The 12,201-nt window shown below is 35.3% G+C and overlaps 2 long non-coding RNA genes across 2 annotated transcripts; one reads left to right on the top strand and one right to left on the bottom strand.

The window, feature by feature from the left end:
• On the top strand, positions 1 to 3,611 carry LOC127847807 (uncharacterized). The gene is made up of 3 exons (XR_008034177.1): positions 1 to 84; positions 499 to 656; positions 1,856 to 3,611. It is a non-coding gene; the product is annotated as an uncharacterized LOC127847807 (long non-coding RNA).
• A 176-nt stretch (positions 3,612 to 3,787) lies between these two features.
• On the bottom strand, positions 3,788 to 5,583 carry LOC127847806 (uncharacterized). Its single transcript, XR_008034176.1, has 3 exons — positions 4,949 to 5,583; positions 4,472 to 4,609; positions 3,788 to 4,171 (listed from the first exon to the last, which is right to left on the bottom strand). It is a non-coding gene; the product is annotated as an uncharacterized LOC127847806 (long non-coding RNA).
• Between the last annotated feature and the right edge of the window lie 6,618 nt (positions 5,584 to 12,201).

Genomic DNA, 12,201 nt, shown 5'->3' with positions numbered 1-12,201 from the left:
GATCAATGTGCGGGAACAAAAACTGTCACATGACCACAAATGCGAACGACCACGGCTATTTTTCGGATAAAACGTCAATCGAAGGTATGTTTTCTTACGTTTTCTCCGTTTTAGCAGAACACATGTTACAATGCATTGGTGCACCGTACTCAGTGCGAATTCTACTTTTCATTGATGTATTGCTCATATTTTTAGGTATAATACTTTTTGAGAACATTCAATGACAAATATCGAACTTGACGATGTAGACGACCACACATTTTTACTAATACCTGTGTTTGTTGTTAAAGCGATTACAAATGAAGGTTTTATTACTGTCATTATGCGTATTTATTTCAAATACGACCAAATATAAGTCTCAATATTAATATTTTATTATTTAGAACGACCGACGACATTTGTTTTGAAATTGGCGAACGACCACACCCGAGTTATAGGCGAACGACCACACACTGTATTCTTGACACATGTATGCATGCAATAAAATGTATATTTCAGATGGATCGCTCAGACCCACATATATGCCGCTATTGTGGCAACGTACTTAAAAGCAAGTCGTCTCTGCGCCAGCATGAGATTAGTCACACAGGGACTGGGAAGGGATATACATGCTGCGATAAAGTGTTCTTCAGCAAGGCGAATCTGAACAGGCACAGGTACAATAATTGTGTTAATCATATATTGAATTATGTTTGTCAGAAAGTGTAATTAATACAAAAATATGATGTTAATTTCTTCTTTTTAATTTCTATTTAACCCTGATGAAATTTTACAAATAAGAGGTACAAAATCGACACAGCAAAGATGGGTGCTTAACCTATCAAAACTATTGTATTTCATAACTAGTGTATCATGTCACATGCAAAAAGTCTTACTTGCTTATGTTTGTAATGGGATCAACATGGGCTTAATAAACAGCTTGAAGTACTGATAGTTTAAGGCCCAGTCTCACTAACACATTTTGCGATGCCGGTGGAGCCCCGATGCGTGATCCGGGGTCTACCGGTATGAACCGGGGCTCCACCAGGAATGTCCGGGATGAACCGGGTACAACCGGGGCTCCACCGGCAAACTATTAAAATGTTTAATACCTCCGGGATGAACCGGGAGTAACCTGGCCGTACCGGAAACAACCGGCGCGGCACCGGGAACAACCGGGGCAGCACCGTAGCTCCACCGGCACGAACCGGGGTTTATCTGAGATGCTTTTGACCCCGGCAGAACTACGGCAACGTCCCGGTCTGACGCCGGTATAGCCCCGATGAATGCCGGCAGAGTCCCGGTGTAGCTACGTTTCACCAATTAATGCCGGTAGAGCTACGGTTCGTGCCGGTGGAGCCCCGGTTGTAGCCGGTTAATCACGGCAGAGTTACGGTTATTGCCTCCAGCATGAACCGGGAGTCACCGGGACGTACCGGGAACAACCGGCGCGGCACCGGGAACAACCGGGGCAGCACCGTATCTCCACCGGCATGTCACCGGAGCTCTGCCGGGACGCCACCGGCTTTTTACCGGGACGCTACCGACTACGACCGGGACTCCCCCGGCTACGACCGGAACTCACCGGGATAAACCGTAGCTCTACCGGGGCCGACCGGGACTCTGCCAGGATGTAAACCGGGAATATGTTACCGCGCTAAAAAATAACCATCGATCATCCCGGAAGTCGCCGGCCGACCAGCTCTATGAAACCGGGATTAAGCGGTGCTACACCGGCAATAGTGAGACTTGGGCTTTACACCATATGATTAATACTTATTGACCCATTATAAACTATTTTGACTAAAATGAGAAAATTGAGAAGGTTCTTATATAATTAAACGCTATTAAAATTTACTGATAATTATAATTGTAGATGCCATGTACATGGCGAAGAGAAGGCATTCGTGTGTACCAAGTGCAGTTAGTCATTTCCTACAAATGCTGACCTGCAGAAGCACATGCGGCGGGAAAATGGGCAGACAATTGCGTGTGATAAATGTGGCGTACGTTTTGCTGAGAATTCCAATTTAAAGGCACACATAGATATGCACAACGAAGAACATAACTTGAAATGCTTGAAGTGTGACAAAGTATTCCGGCATCGAAGTAGCCTGTCTCGTCACATGAAAGTACACAGCAGTAATTAAGCGACGCCAAGTGTACAGTTCGCCAATCATGCATTTGTATTGTGCTGTCCGTGAAGTGATTATGTGTAGTTACATACATTTTATACATGGTCCTTTTACCCGTCCAAACACAGTTTGTGTGGTATATTGGAGTTTGTTGTGTATTAAAATGAAACTTTTTAAATGAGTTTTATAATATATACAATACTTCGTTTTGGTGTATGTCATGCTATTTATTGCAGAGTTGTCCCCTCTCACTTAGGTAAATTCTCTTGTTTTACCTTGTTCACGATACCTGCATCATTGTACATGCGAACTTAACAACAAACAATTATGTGCATCAAACTGAAACTTCATAGTTCTGTTGTTCATACTTTGTATAAGTACAAGACGTAATTTTTGTGGATGCAACACTATTTTATAGGGACAAATTTTCGGCTTATACAGTTTTAAAAAATATTAAAATTATTGCTTAAAACGTAGATATCTTGTTGATAGTCACTTAGTAGCATATATATTTCAATAATTATACATAGTTTTCAATGGGATATTTTAGCGACTGCGGCAACATTGTAGAAGCTTATAGTAATATAATGTACATGGAAATACCTCCAAGCCGGTAGATACCGGACTTGTAAATATACTTTGATGTGATGCAATCGGATTCCATAAGTGTGAGTTTTAATCAAACAGAGGACGTGTTGGTTAATCAATATTTTAGCTGTTATAATTTTTAACGATTCAATCAACATAGTATTGCTTTTTGTGGTATATACCTTACAATCATTGTATTTTATATATGTATTTATAGAGGGGTAACCGTCGATATGTCCATTTATTCAGAGTAATGCTCCATGAAACTAGGCGACTAAATTCGAATATCTACGTCTAAAATCTAATCTTTGTGTGTGATCAATGTGTACTCGGAACACAATTTTGGCATCAACATTGTTTTTCACCTGCTTGAAAGAAGCCATTTCGTGGGTATTTTTCATCTTCATTTACGAGTTGTTTGCTGTTTTTCTAGTGACATAGTATTTGTTATAAATTGGTGCTTGTGATAAATCATTTATAAAGACCTTGTTCTGTAGTTCATGTTTCGTTTGTAAATGTTTTTTTATGCGTTAACGATAAAGATGTTGTAGATTAATTAAAATAGTTTATACAATTTGTTATGCTCATTTGAAGTATAAATGAGTCACACGATACAGAAACCTGATTAATACAGATATTATATAAACAATTCTAGTCAAAAGTTTCAACACAATTTGATTGATGGTTTGCTTTTGTATTATATAAATGCATACTTGATGTTCCATATGGCGAAGTCATTAATGTGATGATTTATGACTATTTACACTCAGTGCTATTATTTTTATGTTCTGTGATAATGTGTTCAGGAAAACATAAGTATACATTTTAGACTGACAGTTTTATGTTTGCAAATATCCGCACTGTGATCTTTGTCTTTGATTATTTTTTTATAATAAATTGTTAATCAGAAAAAAATGTTTGTGGTAAATAAAATGAATGTACAGTTTTGTGATAGAAAGGATACAAATATAAATTTTCACTCGTTTCACCATTCAACACCATTGTAAATAACTGCATATTTCATAAGACTTCCACCTCATTTATGAAATTTAATATGCATATATTAACACGTAAAACAAGTTAAACAATAAGTTGCGTATCCACATACGCCACTTACGCATGGGATACGTATACAATATGGAGAAACACATGCACATTCAGTTGGTAAATGTTCGCATAAGTACATATATTTACCTTTAAATGAATATGTCATTACATGTTGCTGGTATATAATCTATATTATTTACATTCGAATTCATCGTTTTGCTGTTTTAATATAGTAAACAAAACACAATGAAAGTTAGATGACGTCTGTTAAGCCCATTTTAGAAGTAACCAGCATTTTGGAATCATTTCTTCTAGCTTTTTCCCACCTAACACCAAGGGCGCCTTTTTGTATAGAGTTTCTGTCCATATCAACGGTCCCGCCTTTCTTCTTACTCCCTTTTCGATGATCAAAGAAATGGTCTCTGTAAGATTGAATACCATATTGAGCTTTATTATTTTAAACATCAGTTAGCGCAAATATGATGATAAAATATATTGAAACAAATTTATATGGTTCGTATTAAAGTATTTGTAACTTAAAAATATTTTTCAAACTTTAAACATTGCTAGCCTATTTCAAAGTTAAACAATGCACGTGGTTTCCAATTGATATTTGTTTTGTCATAACGATCGGAATTGAGCATATAATGCCATATATGTACTAGCGGGATAAACAAAACGAAGTTTGTTTTCATAGCCTACAGTAAGTCCAACTAACTTACTTGATCGTAATATCAGTAACGACTGCTCTGAATCTAGAGACGCATGCCGCACAGTTCTGGTCACACTCTGATGATAAATCCTTAGACTTCTCCAGCAGATGATATTTATGCGATCGTCCCGTACGGTATATAAATGGTCTATAATAAAACATATATGGTTATATGCATGAATATTCTATGACTATATACTAAATTATACTAAAGTATACAAAGGTTCTAAACAAAAATTAATTGAAAAACGGCGGGCCTATTATGAAGATTTTTGAACGCATAAGCTTATATTTAGGGAATCTATTTCCACCGTCCCCTTCGTTGAGCTTGAGCAAAATAAAGAATTATGTTAAGTGCTTCTTTATCAGATAAGTCAACGCTCAATGCTTTTAAAAAAGCGGATACCACTTAAGAAAAAGTCTCTTGTTGGACTTGTTGATACATTCGACATCGTACATCAAGATAAAGACGATGGACATCTCTTACCGATTGCTCTTGCTTTGTAAATGGGAGATTTGAAAGGAGTCTTAATAGGAGATTTCAACGGTGTCAGTTTGCGTTTGTTGGTTCGCGAAGGCGTCATGCATAGGTGTGCTGATTTGTTCGAGATCTTGGTGTTGATGAATTTCTTTTGTGGCAACAAAGTTTTCCGAGCGTTTACATCATCTTTCGCGACAAGTTGAAGCAGTTCTCGCGTCATGTCAGCATAACCACATTTCGATCTTCTAGATTTGACTCTATGTAAGTTAAGCTTTGTTTTTCGTCGCATCTTGTTAAAATACTGAAAAAGATCAAATTTAAAAGTTATTGTTATTGTTAGCATGTGTGTGTGTGCGCGCGCGTGTGTGTGTGTATCTGCATGTGTATGTATGTATCTGCATGTTTAAGTATGTATCTGCATGTGTATTTATATATCTGCATGTTAATGTATGTATCTGCATGTGTATGTATGCATCTGCATGTGTATGTGTGTATGTATCTGCATGTTTATGTATGTATCTGCATATTTAGGCATGTATCTGCATGTTTATGTATGTATCTGCGTGTGTATGTATATGCACGTGTATGTATGTATCTGCATGTGTATGCGTGTATCTGCATGTGTATGTATGTATCTGCATATTTATGCATGAATCTGCATGTGTATATGCATGTGTATGTATGTATCTGCATATTTAGGCATGTATCTGCATGTTTATGTATGTATCTGCGTGTGTATGTTTATGCGCGTGTATGTAAGTATCTGCATGTGTATGCGTGTATCTGCATGTATATGTATGTATCTGCATGTGTATGTATGTATCTGTAAGTGTATGTATGTATCTGCATGTGTATGTATGTATCTGCATGTGTATGCATGTATCTGCATATTTATTGCTGTATCTGCATGTGTATGTATGTATCTACATGTGTATGCATGTATCTGCATGTGTATGTATGTATCTGCATGTGTATGTACGTATCTGCATGTGTATGTATGTATCTGCATGTGTATGTATGTATCTGCATGTGTATGCATGTATCTACATGTGTATGTATGTATCTGCATGTGTATGTATGTATCTGCATGTGTATGTATGTATCTGCATGTGCATGTATGTATCTACATCTGTATGTATGTTTCTGCATTTTTATGCATGAATCTGCATGTGTATATGAATGTGTATGTATGTATCTGCATGTGTATGTATGTATTTTTGTGTGTGTGTGTGTGTGTGCGTGCGTGCGCGTGTGTGCGCGCGCGCTTGCGTGCATTCGTACGAGTGTTTAATAATTAAGTGTGGTCGTTCGCATAAATTTATATACAAAGTGTGGTCGTTCGCAAATGGTTTTCAAGTGTGGTCGTTCGCACATTTATTTTCCCTTTATAATTATACTTAAGACAATGTTTATAACCTTTTAAAACCATTTAGATTTCGAAACTGTTCTGTTGGTCTTATTAGTACAGTTAAACATATACAACTTGGTCTTTTAAAAGAGAAACGGACACAGAAACAAGATGTGTGGTCGTCTGCATCGTCAAGTTCGATATTTGTCATTGAATGTTCTCAAAAAGTATAATACCTAAAAATATGAGCAATACATCAATGAAAAGTAGAATTCGCACTGAGTACGGTGCACCAAGGCATTGTAACATGTGTTCTGCTAAAACGGAGAAAACGTAAGAAAACATACCTTCGATTGACGTTTTATCCGAAAAATAGCCGTGGTCGTTCGCATTTGTGGTCATGTGACAGTTTTTGTTCCCGCACATTGTTCGATTGTTTTTTGGATTACCAAGTCAGTGCTGATAGACATTTGGGGCAAGAGTTACCATTAATTAGGTACATTCTAAAATAAACTACGTTCACGTTGTTGCGCATTTCAAAGTATATATCCGTAAACTACATAGTCATATAAAACTTATTATATAATTATGTCTCATACGTACATACTTAACTTAATTAGGTCATTCTTTATTGATATAAACATACCTATACATTTTGTTATAAACAACATAAGACTTTTATACAAAATTATGCTTTAGAACAACAAGTTGCATCGCTATTTAAATGTTGTTTTTTTTAGTATTTTTGACGGCAATTTCGAAATATCGGTGTTGAACTGTAATTTAACAGGAACACACTGTGTGAGTGTGTGTCGTATGAACATTTGCACAAAATCCTTGGTGTGCAATATTCATCCTATTTACTACACGTATTAATCTCGAAGATGATGCAGGAATAAAGTAAAGAGATTTCTTTTAAATTAGCTTATGCAATATCTGATTAATCGAGTCTACGGGCGGGACATTTACCCAACATTCAATGGCTATACACTTAATAAAAAAAAAGAAAACACTAGGTTAGGCATTTGTCTTGTTCTATATATATACCTTATATGTTTTTAAGCATATGTTTCCATAACGAGGAAGATGTTTCACTTTCGAAATATATATTTCTGGTTACACGTATATGATGACGACGATTTAAAAAGCTCTTTATAATGACAATTACTGACACTTGGTCATTATGTTTATCTACATTAAAACACATACAGGGAAATTATGCATGTTAATAACTATCAATGAAACATCATACCAGGGAAGTCAAAGTGCTTCTCTAGAAACGCCTTACAGGATAGAAATCAAAGGAAGCATAAATAAACAATTAAATTTGCTTTATTATTATAACACATCAACCAATGTTTATATCAAAACCTGCTTTTCCAGATTCCAGCTTGTACACAACATACACTAAAGCATCAGGAAGTATACACACAATATTTTCATAGTGACAAGATATATGTACATAGAGATTTGTTTCTTTTGGGGAAATTCTGTAAAATATTTTCTCAGTAACAAATTGTGACTTGTTTCAAATTACTGTGACACTTCTTTACGGTATTACCCCTAAAGCAAACACTTAAATTTTTATATTATGCCTTTGATAACACTTGTAATGTAAGTGACTTTTGATACGTTTTAAAACCTTTCTTTTTTTTCTCAATGAAGCGTGATAGTGTTTGTTAACACATCAATATTCCAGCGCCATATTCGATAAATACACTAGTGTTAAGCGTAGTCAGCTACGGAAAAACAAATAATGACACAAAGCCCGCATACGCAAACAATGACTTAACCATTTTTTAAGATCTTGATTACATTCTTAACGTGCGTTCATTCGCGCTATATAAAGATGTAAACGATGTGCTGTTCTTCTATAATCACTTGATCTCCAAATTTTGGAGAGAGACATTTTCGACTGGTCTTGATGTATGATACGACACATATTGAAGCAAGGAGCTCACAATGGAAGTCACAATAATACGGAAAAATACATATATATTAAAAGCCAAACTAAAATGTCACGATAAAAATATATTTAACGATTTAATCTTTTTGGAAACGTCATCTTGAAACTATATATATTCTTCATGTTATACAAAACATATTTCAGTAAAGAATACTTTAAAATGAGTTTTACTTACAACAGGCAGGCATTACCTTGCGTTGCGTCAGATTGCACAGGTACAGTATGGGTTATGTGACTGTTTGTTTGAAACCTAACAGAGCATGGTCCGTTTGTCTGCGTAAACTCGCACTTTAGCAATGCTTAAGCGCGATGTGCGCTTTTGTAGAATACTATCGCGACCATGAAGTGTTTCATTGCATTTTAACGTGGGTGTGTCTCGTAAAGATTGCATTTTCATGAATACGACTATTGCGTGCTATACACACGGCGTGTGTAATTTGATCCGCGTCAACGCACGTCTGCAAGAGGGAGCTTATACCTTAATAAGATCAGGCAACGCACACAGTATATTCCCCTTTTCGAAAGACATTTTTCGTCTAGTTTTATTAAACATAGCGTGCTGACTTTGTTTCTTAAGACTACTAATCATAAACGACCATACAGAGAAAGAAAAGAAATATACATATATTTAGAAGAAGACAAGTAAATGCTAACATAGTTTTGAGGTACTAACTTTACTAAGTCTAATGCGTATAATATCATAGAAAATGGGTGTACGAAGAAAACATTTACCAATAATTTATTTAATCTGCAAGCATGGTATACGGTGTCGCCATATACCAACATTTAATATGCATTAAATATGTACGCGTTAAGTAACACATCCAAATATGAAAAGAACACTATTGATGTCAATTATCATGCGCTCATATTTTAATTTAATGTGTAAGTGTTTGTGTTGTCATTTTTCAAGTTGTTGTATGTTTTCAGAAGTAAATACAAATATTGTACAAATGAGTCATGCACGGGTCAAAGTTTTTTGTTCGTTGTATCATGTCTTTTGGAATGGTACCGGTCACATTTGTTTAAAAGCAGCGTTTCTAATATACTGTCATGATCGCGTCTCGTTACACTTTAATGCTTTATCATACTTTTAATTTCAATTTTACAAATTACTATACTTTTGGAAGTCACAAAATAAACATATTCAGGTATTAACAAACGAACCATATATTTACATTTTCATATAAACGATGTCAGATTGTATTTTTAAAAGTGAAGCTTTAGTTTGTATTGCTTTATTATTTATGTTATACGAACATATGTGAGGGGACATTTGACACTACTTTAATGTACACGTTTAATATTATCAGCTGTTTGAAAAAATGGGCTTTTATATTTTAAAATTCATTGAATTCAAATAAAAAAGTGAATATGAATGATGATACTGACGACCATTAGCCTGATGTTGCTACTTATTATGACGGTTAAAGTGTTGATGATTTATGAATAGGAGGAGTTTAGATGGATCTTGATTATGAAAATTGTTATTAAGATGCTGCTATTGCTGATGACGATGATGATGAAGATAATGATTCTGCTGCTGCTTATTCTGCTGCTGCTGCTGCTGCTGATGATGTTGATGATGACGACGGCAACAATGACGACGACAACAAGGATGATGATGATGATTATGATGATGATAATGGTGATGATGATGATGCTGATGATGATGCTATTGAGGATGATGATGATGATTATAATGATGATAATAATGATGATAATGATGTTCGTGATGATGATGATAGTGGTGGTGGTGGTGATGATGATGATATTGGTGGTGGTAGTCCTGATGATGATGATGATGATGATAATGTCGATGATGATGATGATGATGATAAAAATGATGATAATGATGATAATGATGTTGATGATGATGATGACGATGATGGTGGTAATGATGATGATGATGATGATGATGATGATGATGATGATGTTAATGATGATGATGATGATAAATAAAAAAAATATGCATTTTAAGAGGAAGTGCATACGAGGTGATCTGATATCGGCCCGTAACCCAATACATGCACGTTATCAGTAAATTTAAGCATGTGATTGCAATTGAAGAACGCCTTAATCAAACTTGTCTTAAACTCTCTAAACTGCTGTACTAAATAAATTGTGACGATAGCTTACATGACATCTCTTCATTATCTACCTGATCGATATTACTGAAACACTGTTGCAAATGCTGTAATCCAAAATAAAACAACAATCACACTCTTCCTGCTCGAATCTATTTGGATACAATAGTTTTCACCTAAATCTAACTAAGACTTATAAACTGAGACAACCTTACCTGATACGTTTATGTTGCGATCGTTATTCTTCTTTAGTTTTGTCCGTTATCTTTTTTAGCCTATCTTTATTTGTATTTCGGTTGAATCTGCACATCAAACATGTCTAATGTGCAATTACGATCATTAAATACAAGACTGCTATATTTTAAATGTGCATGCGATTATCATTTAATCAACATTTTTAATAATATTTATTATGCTCATTCAGTATGGTTTTTCAATTATTTACTGCAATTGTTATTCAGTACGATTACTGAAAAGGAAAATACCCAAGCCCACATTTTTGTAAACGTATTATTTATACGGACACTAAAATCATGTAAATATCTGAACACCTACACCAATCGCGGTGCTAGGATAAGTATTGTAAAATAAGATCATAAAAAGAGGTTTAAGAAGGGAGGTTCGGATCCGACATATACTTTCCCACTAGCACCAATAATATGTTAGAAAAAGAGTGTCCATTATGTATTTCTTCCAGTATGCAAGTTGCAAGGCAAATATGTTCTAGCATGTGTCAGAGCCACGAACGTACGTGTAAAATCGCATTACCGCTCAGGTGCACTGAGAGCAATTGACCGGGATTTCCCAATTGGTTATCAAGTTGCACGTATGCACTGCAACTGCGACGCTTGGCAATCAATACATGCGTATACCACCTAAGCTAGAACGACACATGTATACAGTTTACAGCTATTTAGAGTATATGTCGTTTGTCGAATCAGCACTTGAAGTTTTAAGAGCAGATCTTGAAAAAGCTGCCTTTATGAGTATTACATCCGGTAATTCTAGGTTGATACCATATCCGATATGCACCACATTGTTTTAAAATAATCAATGAGCATACTTCGCGAGTCTGTGATATTTATTATATTTACTTATTTACTGCTAAAATATATGTGACTCCCTGTTTTGTTAATGTCCCATGCATACAATTGTTGTTTATGCACGGGTATCTTTTTGTACCTTAATCTAGATGTACCTTAATTTACATTGCATTTGTAGTTCACATCACCAAAAGGTGATGATAAATTAAAATATATAGTGCTGTGCTTAATAATAGGCTTTCAGTTTTATATGCAACAACTCCCGCCTTTGAATATATGATTTTACTTTAAGAGTTTACACATATGAGTAGTTTCAATACAACACCATATCATATCAGACTCTAGGTCACATTATTGAGTGATTAGTATTGCATTGTGTCTAGGCTGGTTTCTATAGTTTTTGTTTTTATGCAGCACTGATCTTTTTTTAATTCATAAGAACTTGTTAAATTTTACAACCGAGATTAAATTTAGAAGAAGTTACCTCGAATTGAATTGCTGTATCCTTATAAGATAACCATAAAAGTAATGCAGTTTGGGAATAAAATAAGATGACACAGTTCAGTTCTGTCAGAGTTTATTGTCGAATCTGCACATGTGCCCTTGGTCACATACAAATGTATACAGAATAATCAACATGTCACATACACACACATGTTTGTGTCCATAACAAGATGGAATTAAACAGCAGCAGTGTTAAGCATCCTGCTGTTTTGTTTTAGACTTTCCACTTGAATTTGACCAGCATTTTTTATTCAACTTAACAGAAATGACACATATATACTTGTATTTCTATGCACATTTACATGATGCAA

The sequence above is a fragment of the Dreissena polymorpha genome, chromosome 10 (assembly GCF_020536995.1).
Source record: "Dreissena polymorpha isolate Duluth1 chromosome 10, UMN_Dpol_1.0, whole genome shotgun sequence".
Taxonomy (NCBI): domain Eukaryota; kingdom Metazoa; phylum Mollusca; class Bivalvia; order Myida; family Dreissenidae; genus Dreissena; species Dreissena polymorpha.
Note: the sequence above shows the minus strand (reverse complement) of the source record. Positions and strands in the feature narration are given on the sequence as shown.